The sequence below is a fragment of the Lagenorhynchus albirostris genome, chromosome 15 (genome assembly GCF_949774975.1).
Source record: "Lagenorhynchus albirostris chromosome 15, mLagAlb1.1, whole genome shotgun sequence".
Lineage (NCBI taxonomy): Eukaryota > Metazoa > Chordata > Mammalia > Artiodactyla > Delphinidae > Lagenorhynchus > Lagenorhynchus albirostris.
This window is the reverse complement of record NC_083109.1, coordinates 87944703-87957580: the sequence shown is the minus strand read 5'-3', so window position 1 is coordinate 87957580 and position 12878 is coordinate 87944703. Positions and strand designations below refer to the sequence as shown.

General features: G+C 52.8%; 1 long non-coding RNA gene across 4 annotated transcripts; it reads right to left on the bottom strand.

Moving 5' to 3' along the window:
- Positions 1-2846: 2846 nt before the first annotated feature.
- LOC132504930 (uncharacterized) lies at positions 2847-5834 on the bottom strand. 4 transcript variants are annotated; one of them, XR_009535173.1, is made up of 3 exons: positions 5193-5834; positions 4029-4759; positions 2847-3727 (listed from the first exon to the last, which is right to left on the bottom strand). It is a non-coding gene; the product is annotated as an uncharacterized LOC132504930 (long non-coding RNA). The 4 variants fall into 4 exon arrangements; XR_009535174.1 differs by having other exon boundaries at positions 2847-3722; XR_009535175.1 differs by having other exon boundaries at positions 2847-3222.
- Between the last annotated feature and the right edge of the window lie 7044 nt (positions 5835-12878).

The window sequence follows — 12878 nt, the reverse complement described above, 5'->3', positions numbered from 1 at the left end:
GCTGTCAGCATGGCCCTGCCCTGGCCACTAGCTGGGCCTGACTGTGGGTGGAACTTCCTTCCCAGAAGAGCTCACTGTGGCTGGGGCACCCTGAGGGCTGGGCCTGCTTCTGGGCTGCAAGGACCTCCCTTCCACAGGGTGATGGGGTCCCCGCTGAGGACAGGAGGACAACGGAGGGGTCTGGAGGAGAACGACTGTCCTTTCTGGGACGCCTGCGTGGGGAAGGAGCGGGCGAGGAGAGTAGTGGAGCCTGTGGCCCAGCCTGGGGAACTGCCCTGAGAGCCCCACTGGCAGCCCAGCTGCCCTGGAAATCTGCCAGGCTCGGTCCAGCTTAGGGAGCCTAAAGGCCACTGGGCTCCTGAACTTGAGCTATAATCCTGGGGCTGGTAACCTAAGCGAAGGCCAAGCCGCAGGACAGAAATGTCAGGAGGGGTTAAAGGGTGGCCTCGGAGGGTCCCCTGTCTTCCACAAGCTCCTTCCCTGTATTTGCTGGAACCCTTCCTCCCTCCCTCCTCTCCTCCCTCCACATGACATACTTTCACACAGTCAGCGTCCTTTCCTAAACCTCCCTGCCTTCCAGGTTTTTCTGTGCATTTTTTTGACCTGTACTATTTTTCCTGTACATACTACTCTGTAAACTTACCCCCATGAAATTATACCTCAGAAATACTCCACTGCCACAAACACAACACAAAATATTTCACCATATGATTGTATCGTAATGTATCTCCTGACTGGTAGGTACTTACATTGTTTCTGATGTTTTATATAGAAGTAAACATCTTTCTGCACGTAGCTTGGCTGGGGTCACTCATTATTTTGCGAGGATAGATTCCCAAAGTAGAACTGCTGGGCCAAAGGGCCTGTGTGTTTACTTCAAAGGCTGTGTGTGTGACAATCTCAAACCCACGGAGTGTAAGTACAGTGTGAGGGTGTTTTCCTATCTGCGGTGAAAGTGTGCTGCTGACGAGAAGCCTCCATGATCCCCGCATTTTCCCTGCAAGCCAGGACCCTGCTGTGTCAGAATCGCGCCAGGAGCGACGGAGTCATAACCCTGCTTCACTCCGTCACTCTAACCGTCAGCAGCACGCAGCCCTGCCAGGACGCAGCGCGGGTCCCTCTGGAGTCAGAAGAGCTCCGTCCCGTCTGGACTCCCACAGCGGGCGCGTGTACCAGCTCAGTATCTGATAAAGGGTCTGTGTACTCGACTCTTCGGTTAGAACACTGCGGTTCTTCCTGTCCACCTGTCCCTCCAGATGAGCGTGTGAATCACGTTAGTAGGTGGTGGGCTGCCCCCTGCAGGCCTACGAGCCATGTCCTCGCCCAGCCTCGAGACCAGAGAGCCTGGAGTCAGCAGCAGAGACATCAGTGGCTTAATGGACAGGGACCTTATGCGCCTGAAGCAAGGTGGGGACTGTCTTCCCTCCTGAAGGGAGGGGGCGTTACCAGTTACAGGGGGAATTGATGTCAGGCTGGCTCATCAGTTGAGTTACCAGGGAAACCAGTAGAGGAGCACGGCCCTCCCTGTCCCTGTGATAAGCTACCATGGTGGAGATGTTTAGCTCTAAAGATTAGAAGTCACTAGCTGGGGGGACCAGGGGCAAGCATGTAGGCATTTTACTGATTAGGCTCTAGGATGAAAAGGGAAAGTCAGTCATGTGAGTGGGTGTAGGTCAGGCAGGGACTGGACGACCAGGGGGCGTCCACAGAGCAAGAGAACCTCCGTCTTGGGGGGGGGGGCGCAACCATACAGTGGGTTTAGAAAGATCCAAATATATTTTTGCTTTGACTTATCCTGAGTCCTTAAAACCCAGAAGAATTAATCTGCTCTCCAGGGCACAGTTGTCTCTACCTTGGTCACACCATTTTTTTTTTTTTTTTTTTTTTTTTTTGCGGTATGCGGGCCTCTCACTGTTGTGGCCTCTCCCGCCGTGGAGCACAGGCTCCGGATGCACAGGTTCAGCGGCCATGGCTCACGGGCCCAGCCGCTCCGTGGCATGTGGGACCTTCCTGGACCGGGGCACGAACCCGTGTCCCCTGCATCGGCAGGCGGACTCTCAACCACTGCGCCACCAGGGAAGCCCTGTCACACCATTTTTATAACCTCAGTGACACTGAGCTTTCTCACATTAAGCCTCTGCCTTCCTGGATGACTTTGTTCCTAGCTTGTCCAATTGAGATCAGGTTTCAGCTTGTCTGTTACATTTTCAAATTACCACTGAATATCTATAGGAAACGTGTTCTTTCCACATATTTGTGTTCTCTGTTCTTTCCACATATTCTAATGCTTCCCTCCCAGCCCCACCCCAGTGCCTCTGCTCAAGTCTGCACATGCAAGAGGGTCTGGGTAGGAAGGGCGCTCTTGCAGGTGCGGCCATAACCACACCTGCCCATAGTCCTTCTGCCCTTGGCTCGCCAGAAATATCCCTATGGTCTCAGTGATTACACACCCACATTCCCAGCTTCCTGTGCTGTGGGCGACTTGTGTCTCCTTTACTTTGTTTGTTTGTTCTTTCCATATTTCTTAACTTTCCGAGTCTCAGTGAGAAGGAAGGGCGCGGAGCTGCACTGGTATCACCAGCCTGTGACCATCAGCCTGGTAGCCTCCTACAGGGGAGCCTTAAAAACAACCGGGACAGGGCTTCCCTGGTGGCGCAGTGGTTGAGAGTTCGCCTGCCGATGCAGGGGACAGGGGTTCATGCCCTGGTCCAGGAAGATCCCACATGCCGCGGAGCGGCCGGGCCCATGAGCCATGGCCACTGAGCCTGCGCGTCCAGAGCCTGTGCTCCGCAGCGGGAGAGGCCACGACAGTGAGAGGCCCGCGTACCGCAAAAAAAAAAAAAAAAAAAAACAACCGGGACAGTGTCTCAGCGGTACTGGCTCACATAGGAGCAAACAAGCCTCAAGAAACAAAGGCCACACAAAGCCCAAGGGGGGTCAGGGGAAGGTCCGATGCTGAGCCTGGACCATGAAGCCTGGCTCTCTTGCAGGCAGCCGGTGGCCGTGGGGCAGCACGCCTCCCCTTGTACGCAGAACAGGCCATGCCAAGGGACCCTGGGCAGGTCCCTTCTCCCCTCTGGCCTGGGCTGAGAGGTCCCAGGGCCCCTTGAGAGCTGGCTTTCCTCCTATGACCCCCATGACCTGATCTGGGGGGTTGTTTGCACGTCCATCCCTTGGCCATGTGTGTTGAGGGATGGTTCCCCTTCTCCATGGAGCTGTTTCCTGAAGATGTGGACAACAAAGCAGACGGACCTTTGGTGAAATCTGCATCATGTCTTTTCCTCCAAGGACAGCTCCAAAGACATTTTAAAAATACATGCGGACAAAATTCAAGTTTTCCAAAATAGTAAATGTTACGAAATAACACTGCACATTTCCTCTTTTCTGGATAAAACAGAAAACACGTGATTATTTTTAGCCCCTGGAGCTCCACTGGGAATGGGTGTAACATATGCCCACGTGCACACAGAAAGGGCCCTTTTTTTTTTTTTTTTTTTTTTTTTTTTTTGTGGTACGCGGGCCTCTCACTGTTGTGGCCTCTCCTGTTGCGGAGCACAGGCCCCGGATGCGCAGGCTCAGCGGCCATGGCTCAGGGGCCCAGCCACTCTGCGGCATGTGGGATCTTCCCAGACCGGGGCACGAACCCGTGTCCCCTGCATCGGCAGGCGGACTCTCAACCACTGCGCCACCAGGGAAGCCCCAGAAAGGGCCCTTTTTATCAGCTGCCCTGCAAGGATGGAGCCGTTGCAAAGAACGTAGGCAAGCGCAGCACTGCTCTGCCTGGTGGGGATTCCCTCCAAGCGTGGATGCCCAGCAAATGGAGAAGGACGGGCTCCCTGTAACCCCTCCCTCCTCTTCTTAGGCAGCGTGAACCCAGCTCAGGCCCTGAGGCTCCCAGACTCAACCTCCTCCTGGGTAAAACCAGGATAGCGAAGGTGAGGCTTAGGTTTACGATGAGGGTTTAATAAAAAAGTGTGTCCCAAATGCTTCACCCACTACCCAATACACCCGACAAATGGCCACATTACCACCACTGCCACCATCAGTGTTCATCCTTCGATTTCGCCATTTATGCAGTAAATCGCCTCTCCAGGGACCAGCCGTCTGAACGACTTCTTTTTCCTTGCAAACTGACCCCACATCTCCAGCTGCAAACAGGATGTTGGAAAGAAGGACATCCTTGAGGACTTCACGGAGTAAATATCAAGGAGTCTGATATCAAGGGCTCCTAATGGCCAGAGCTGGAATGATTTGAGGAAAAAGTAATCTTTACTTATTAATATAATGAGTGTGCCATTAATTAATAATGACAGTATTGGCTAATCTCCCATAGAGCAAAAGATCTCAGCCCATACTCATATAAATATTCAAATAAATAAATGTGGAAGAAGAAGTGTTTTCCTACAGAAAAAATGTTATTAACAAATGAGGAAGCAGCTTCCCTGGTGGCACAGTGGTTAGGACTCCACGCTCCCAATGCAGGGGGCCCAGGTTCAATCCCTGGTCAGGGAACTAGATCCCACATGTATGCTGCAACTAAGAGTTCGCATGCCACAACTAAGGAGCTGGCAAGCTGCAACTAAGACCCTGCTCAACCAAATAAATAAACAAATATTTTTTTTAAAAAATGAGGAAGGGGGTACTTCCCTGGCAGTCCAGTGGTTAAGACTCCAAGCTCCCAATGCAGGGGGCACGGGTTCAATCCCTGGTCAGGGAACTAAGATCCTGCATGCCTCCAGGAACAGCCAAAAATAAATAACTAAAAAAGGAAGGAATGAGGGAAATAGAATATCACCATTAGGCAAACAACCCTGTAATAACTATTTCCAGAAATTGGGCAAAAATCTGAGGAGAAACAGGATGCTGGAATAGCCTCAAAGCAACTCCCCCACAATATGTATCAATTACCCTGGAGAGGTGGCAAGAAATGGTCGTTCTGGATTATTTTTAGATCAGAACTTCTCGTAAGCACTCTCCTTGCATCCCCTTCCCCACCTAGTTTTTTTTCTTTCATGAGAATCTGCTTACGTATTAACTTCAGAGTAATTCTGATTTAAAGCAAACTAAAATCCTTGGAACAATGACTTACATAAACCATAGGCTTGAAATGAGGGTAAAAGGCAAAACATAAAGTGAACACACACAGCTAACATTTCAACACGTTTATTTTGCACGAATGCCCATAGTCTTACCCACTCCTCGCACTCACGCCCCCATGGCCCACGCAGGAAGGATGCAGCTCCAGGACGCCTTCCTCTTGGTGCACAAGGTAACGAGTGACTAAACAACAGGAAGAAGTCGGAGAGGCTAAACCTACACAGTAACCTCTGAGCTGGAGGAACTTAGCTAAGACAGGCTGGGAGAAGAGGGAGGTGAGGGCAGAGGCCAGGCACACACCCTCCCCAACCCCTCCTTGCAAGACCCCAGTAGAAGCCTGCCTGGCCCCAGCTCTCCCACAGGGCACCCAGGGCCGAGCCCCTGGAAGGTGGGTCATCCTGGGTGGTCGGTCCTCTTGCTGGCCAGGGAGGTCTCTACTCTTAGCAGTGATGACAACATACTAAATATAAATGTGAAACCGTTATTAAACACCTGTTTACTTGAAAGAGACAAATTCATCCGTGCACCTGCTCCAACCAAAGTGTGGCCTGATTGCAGACAATCTGCAGGGAGGACCTTCCTTCGCTCCTTGCTCCCTCGCCTCCTACTCTGCTTCTCATTCTTCCCCACGGGGCCCAGAAACAGGTTAAAGAGGCCCACTTTGCAGTCAGAAAAGGGAAAAAGGGACGGGATACGGAGAGGGGACACAGGAAGAGGGGAGGGGGCGGAGGTGACGCGGCGCCGGCTCTTCCGGTCGCCTTCCGATGGCGTCACCGGCCGGCGCGGGCTAGAAGGGCAGAGTGCGTCGCCCCGATGCGCGCCGAGGGGAGAGCAGGCCTGAGCCGCGCGCGTGAGAGGCAGGGCCGGCTCCCTGCGGAGGCTCCTACATGGCGGCGGCCGCACACCACAAACGCCCCTACGGAAAGCATGACAGGCGACAGAGACGGGCGAGACACACCTGACACCGTAGACGAGCCTGTTCAACCAGCCTGCTAACCACGGGCGTCCACTCCGCGCGTGCTCAGGGGCCGCCGCCAGACTGCGCCTGCTCAGGGGCCGCCGCCAGACTGCGCCTGCGCGGGCCCGATGGTCACACCGCGCCTGCGCAGCGCCGCCTTCGTCGCCACTTAGGCGCCTGCGAGTCCCTTTATGGTCCCGGCTGCTCCGGTCGAGGCCTTCTCGGACTGCCCAGTTCGAAGGCATACGCTCTACTCGGCTTTCCAGCCGGCAGAAGGCCCACCCCTCAGCTCGTCTGACCATCATCTTGACCCTTACCTCCCGAATGTCCTCTACCACCTCTCCTCTCTCACCGAACACTCACCTCCCCTGGCAGCGAAGACGTGCGGTGATCCGGCGCTCAGCTCTGCGCCTGCGCGGGGTCCCTCGCAATTCCCAGCCGGCTTTAAGCTTCTAAGTGCGGGTTATCGCCCACACGGACACAAAATGTCGTTTTTCATCTTCAGCCTAAGGTTTTCTCTAACAGGGACGTCATGGGAATTACGATTTTCTAAGTGTATATTAATGATCAAGAAGGGACGGTCATCACTTTAACCTGTCCTAATGGCCTCGGTTCTGCTGTCCGTCTTAGCTTCGTTTGCGTTCTAAAGGCCCGCGGCCAAGTAAGGTCCTCGCTTCCTTGTTAGATTTTTTTTGCTTTGTTTGGAGGTCGGGGGTGGGGGGGGAGGTTCCTTTCTCCGCGGGGACCTAGGCTGCCAGGACTCCGCCCCTTGTCCAGCCCAGGGCTCTGCAGGGAGTGCGGGGGGGGGGGTCAAAGGGAGTGTGGGGTCAGGAGACCAGGGAAGAGTTGGGGGAAGGAGCCCCTGGGAAATAGGCTGAGACGCCTCAGAGACAGGAGTGGGTGGCCCCGGCCTGGACAGGTCGCTGAAGGTCTTCGCACCAGAAGGGATTCTGGGGGTCATTTCCACTTTGAGATGGGTGGTGTCACCCCCTCCACGTGAAGTTAACCTGCCCAGTAATGGGGAGAGAAGGGCTGCCATAGGCAAACAAGCTCCGTGCAGTCTGGGCTGAGGGGTGAGAGGGATGCCTCCTTTCCCCCTTGTGTGTGAGGTGGGCCAGGTGGGGTAACAGAGGCCTTTCCTGTTCATGCTTTGCCCACCTGGGAGGTGCCCCTTAGCTCCCAGACAGCCCACCCACTCACCTCTCCCCACACCCCTTGAGTTATGTTTCTTGAGATTTGGGGGCTGTAGCAGTGAGGTCCATGGGTATTGGGATGGGGGTGGGTGGAAGGTATGTCCTGTCCTAAACTCTCCTAGGCAAAAGTGATGTATTCTTGAAAGGCAGTGAAAACAAAGGTCAAGGAAGGAATGTCAGCTAAGCCTGCAGCCCAGCGTTTGAAATGAGCACGAGTGGCTGGACCCAGGCAGAAATGTAGGCTGGGAGGAAGGCCTCCAGGAAGAAGAGGGGAGGACCTGACGCCCCCAGGGTGTGGAGGGGCGAGGGGACTTGGGCCTGGCAGGACAGATGGAGGGGTCAACCAAGGCATGGTCCCCATGGGCAAATTTGAATGTGGTCTGCATTACCGGCGAGGGCAGTGCTAGACCAATCCCAGAATGTTGCCTGAAGTTCGTATTATAATTTGGTTTTAGATTGTATTTCTACTTGACCTGTCTCTCCCTTATAAATAAATGGAGTACAGCATGGCAATTCTGGCTATTTCAGTTCTGGTTAATGAAGGTTTTAGTGCACTAAGATTGTGTTGGCTAATTAGAATTAATTATAATTTGGGGGTATTTTACCATGCCATCATGCAATTTTCACTGTTGCAAATGGAGAATGAAATCAAGTACCCGTGACACTAAAGCGATCTGTTCATCTTCAGTAACTTGAACGGAGTTAAGTAGCCCAGTCAGTCGGGCTGTCTCTGCAGCTTCTTCCAGAACGACTAACTGAATTTTGGGAGAGAAAGCCTTTCAGAGCTCAAGGGAAGAATGACAGGCAAATGGAACAGCTCCCGGAGCTCTTTGGTACAGGCTTTTCAAGCTCCGTGGGCAGTAACACCCAGCCAGACGGCAGGGTCCTGAGCCCCGCAGGGTCGGTGCAGCTTTTGTCCTGGTTTATTTGAGTTATTTATGCAGAAAACTCTCGTTCCCTGGCTGGGAAGACCTGTTTCCATGGACATCTCTTTTTAGACAACTCCCCTCTATTTTCTTTTCATCTGTTCTTGAGTAATTCCTGGGAATAACATGAAGAGGCATAAGTGACCTTCACCTGGACACAGGTCCAGCATTCCCTCTGATGCGCTTCCGTAAAATAAGGTGAGAGCAGAAACTGGTCTATTTTTAGAGGAAATTTCTTTGAGAAATAGTTTCTATTTTATCTGTAATCCTCTGGCTAATGTTTAAAACCAGTATTCATAATGCTGCCTAAGAGCTTTAGAGCAAATGGATTTTAATAAAGAAAAGCTATTTTAGAGTGCTGTGTTGTAAGAGGGGCTCGGCAAAGAGGAGTGGAGAGGAGACTAACAGATGAGGGGACCCCCGGGGCCCAGAGGGAGCAGCAAGGAAGCAGACAAAAGTGAACGCAGGGCAGCAGACAGCCAGGTGCCCGTTCCTGGCGCTCTGCTCCCGAGAGGAGAGAACTCAGCAGCAGCCTCGGAAGCTGGTTTAAGCCAATATGCGCAGGCCTCTTTCTAGTCCTGCAAGGTGAGCTGGGTGCCCTGCCTGCCCCTTTGCCTCTCCCTCCCCCTGTCATCTCCCAGCTCCTATCAAATGGTTCTTTTTATTTGTGAAGCGGATACATACGCCTTTTGTTCTGTAACTATAATTAAATCCCTGGTCTTGGTATCGGGTGCACAGTGTGTGTGCCTAAGACACCCCACACACTGTGTCTCCCCTTTCCTAGTTCCACCCACAATTACCACTGACCATTGCTCCCACTCTGTGTCAGTCCTGTGAGGTGTGGCTTGAACTAGGTCGTAGCAGGAATGTCTACACCCCAGATGTGGGCATACCTGCAAATCAGCACTTGATTTATTGCTTTGCAGAGTGTCTTGACTCAATAAAAGGACAGAGAAAACGTTAACAGTGCAGATTAAACTTAATACTGTGTTGAAGCCAATACAGTGTGAACAGCACAGGAAAGTGGAGGAAATATTCTTTAAGTATTAGGAAACTATAATCCAGTTCAGCCAAGAAGCTGTTGGCAAACGAGAGGATCAGACTGAGTTCTGTGGCTTCATTTTTGTCCTATCCGTTAATGCAAAAAAAAAAAAAATCCACCAACGTGGGCGTGGGAAGGACCCTCGCTGATCGATTACAGGCATAGGTTACCTGTAGAGACGAGAGTTCGCCAAAAATCCACAGAAGTATTCTGTGAGAATCAATTGGTTGGAAATTACAATGAAGAGTATTGTGTATTTTTTAAATTACTTGTAAACTATGTGCTCCAGACACTTTAGTAGAATTTACAATAGGCTTGTACACATACATACATGCATATGTTTTTGTTCCTGAGAGCCAGCTGTTAGACCTTTACCCACAGTCATGGCCACCAGCGGGGTTCTGCCCTGGGATGGGTCAACCTTCATTTCTTATTCCGTCAAATTCAGTTTTTATACCTGCAGTTATGCAAAGTTCAGGTACAAGGAGATTTACTTACTGCGTGATGCACCCACTTTTGCATAGCTTTTGGTGATTTTCAGTGATTCTATTTGACTCTTATAATTGTGGCAAGTTGTGCATTTACTCAGCAGATGCCCTGTGGTCTGTGCTGAGCACATCACGGCCAAGGACGCTGTCCTGGTCCTCAAGAGGTTAGACCCGAGTGAGACCCTGTGAGGGTCCTAGCAGATTCCCAGGTACTTACAGAAAAGCCAAGAGACACAAGACAGCCTCCTTTTCAGCAGTGTCTAAGAGGCTAGTCCTTGCCGGCGACCCTGCCCCCCCTCTCTCATGGTCCTGACTCTCCAGGGCCCCTCCCTGTGGCCACCATCACCAGCCCTCTTCCCTCCTGGTCTTCCCTCCTGGTCTTGGACCTGCTCTGCTCCACACCTGGGCTCACTCCGGAGCTGAGCGGGTCCTGAAGCTACGCCTCAGGGGTCTGATGCTTCTAGAGACATTTGGGGTTGTCGTGGGCACTCCTGAAGGGACAGAAGGCTGGCCCTGAGGGCAGATGATTATAGTCCCAGGACACAGTGTGGGTGGGTGGCTAGGTCACCTCTGCAAATGCCAAGCCTGGGTTGGGTGGAGGACCTCGAGGGTTTCAGCATGGACTGCTTGCCCGAGCTGCTTCTGAATGGAGCCCCCCGCATAGTACACAGAGGGTGTGTCTGTGACAATAGGTTTAAGGGACAGGATCATCCCAGAGACATCAAACGGGTGGTGGGGGGAGGGCTGTACAGCCACGTGCCGTGGTCCTGTGGCCAGCGTCCTCTTGGCCCTGCCCCACCATGTGTGTGGTGGCCCAGAGGGAAGGAAAGCACAGGGCTTTCTGGTCATCATCGTTGGATCTTCCTTGGAATAAAGAGGCCACCGGTGCGGCCTCCCATTCAGGTCGCATCAGCAGCTACACGAGCCCAACCCACTAACTGCCCGCCATCCACATGGGCAGTGCTTCTCTCCAGGCAGCCCTGGAGATTAATTAAAGAAAAAATAAACATTGCTGGGGACGTTATAGGACATGACACTTGCTGCCCTCTCTTTCTGAAGCTGTAACCATGATGGATGACCCATTGTTGGATTACTATGAAAGATGGACAAGCTTAGAATTTCAACAAAACCTAAAATATCATCAGTGAGCACAGTCAGCTTAATGGTTCCTAAAGCAGCTGCTTGGTTGCTGACGTGATAGGTCTAGAAGGAGGACCTGGCCTTTCCCAGCAACCTTGCCCTGAGAACGTGGATTTTCTCCAGAGCCTTTGTTTCTTTTTCCTTCCTGTCCCACCCCTGGTGCTCTGGTACCTCCGGGATCTGCCTTCTATACAGGACCTGTTTGTCTTGGGCAGTTGCGTGGCTGCATTTTGGGAACCAACTGCAGGTGACCAGACTGGCTCAGCTCCTCCCACACGAGGTTCAGGCCTCGTGGGCAGGTGACACACTCCCTTAGGGGCACAGAAGTTTCAGGTGCCGAGGAATTGACAGCAGTGTCTGGGCACAGGCTGTGCATGGTTTACATCCGAAGCCTGTTCACACAGAGCAGGTGGTTAAGACAACAGGTTGGGTTTGGGTTACCTGCCGCGTAACCTTGGATGGTCACCTCCCCACCATGTCCAGAGCTGGGGTCATGCCACCCACCACACAGGGCACCGCACGGCACAGTGTAAGGAGATGCCGAGCGTGCAGAGCCTCCTCGAACCGGCCCAAGGGCAGGTGGCCGCTGCACGTCTCCCTCTCTGGGCCCCTCTGGAGGCCTCTGCCTCCCTGTTCTCCTTCTGTTCGCATCTCAGCACGACAGGCAGCCCGGAAGCTGTGACAGACGGCATGGTCTGCAGGGCAGAAGACCCTGGTCCAGGAGGTCTTTCCTGGTGACAAGCGACGAGATCAGGAAGGCAGGACTTTATGTTAACCAGTGGGGACAGGGCGCTGTGATGAGAGGTGGACACTGAGTCATGGGTTTCCCGGAGCATGCGAAAGCTGCCTCCTGAGCAGGGTCAGAGCGGTCAGTTCCTCTTAGCGGCCTGGGGACTGAGGGCCACCACGAGAACGGGGACGTGGCAGAGGATGCTGACGAAGGCTCTGTGGGTTACTGTAGCAGCAGCTGCCTCGGAATAATCACAGATGTGGCCAGCGTTGTTTGTTATTCCCATGATTAGGTTCAGCTGCGTAAACAGAAACCCAAAATAACAGTGGCTAAAACAAGGTAGAAGTGCATTTTATTTCATGTTAAGGAGGCACAGAGGTTGGCATTCCCAGCTGACGCGAAATCCACACCCGGGTCACTAGTGACCAGGAATGCTTCTACCCCATTGCTCATGACTTCCCTTCTCCCTCCCAAAGTGGCTGCTGGAGCTGCAGCCTTCACATCTCCCACTCCCCAGCTTGCAAGGAGATTTCCAGAAGCTCTCAGACACCACTCCTGCTTATGCATCTTCCTCTCCAGCTTACCTGTCCACCTATACCGACTGCAGCAGAGTCTGGGAAATGCATCAATAGTTCAGGTGACCATGTGCCCACCTGAAAGTTGGGCATTTGTATCCTAGACCAGCAGCACCCAACCATTTTGGCACCAGGGACCAGCTCTGTGGAAGATCATTTTTCCACGGACAGGTGGTGGGGAGTGCTTCAGGTAGCAAAACGAGCGACCGGGAGCGCGGATGAAGCTTCTCTCCCTCGCCTGCCGCTCGCTTCCTGCTGTGCGGCCCGGTTCCTAGATCACATCCTTTACTATAATAAGCCAGTAAATGTAAGGAGTGTTTCCCTGAGTTCTGTGAGCCACTGTAGCAGATAAATGAACCCAAAGAGGAGGTCAGGGGACCCCCTGTGTTATAGCTGGTTGGTCAGAAGCACAGGTAACAACCTAGCCCTGGCACCTGAGTGGGGGCCATCCCAGGGGTTGAGCCATCACCCATGAGATCTGTCAGAACTGAGGGCACCACAGGGCGCCCAGCGGGTGCGGGAAAAGCCCACTCTTTTGGTGCAGGGGGTGAGTGTGACTCAGGAAAGCAGGGTTTTTTTCTAGACCTCAGCTCGAACTAGCAATCTTTGTCACAGGTATTCACAAATTCTTTCTTTTTTTAATTTTTGCTGCTCTTCTGATGGAAAGTAGAAGTTCCCTGAGAGGAGGTGACAGCCCAATTACTGGGGGAAGGAGGAAGGAGGCGAGTG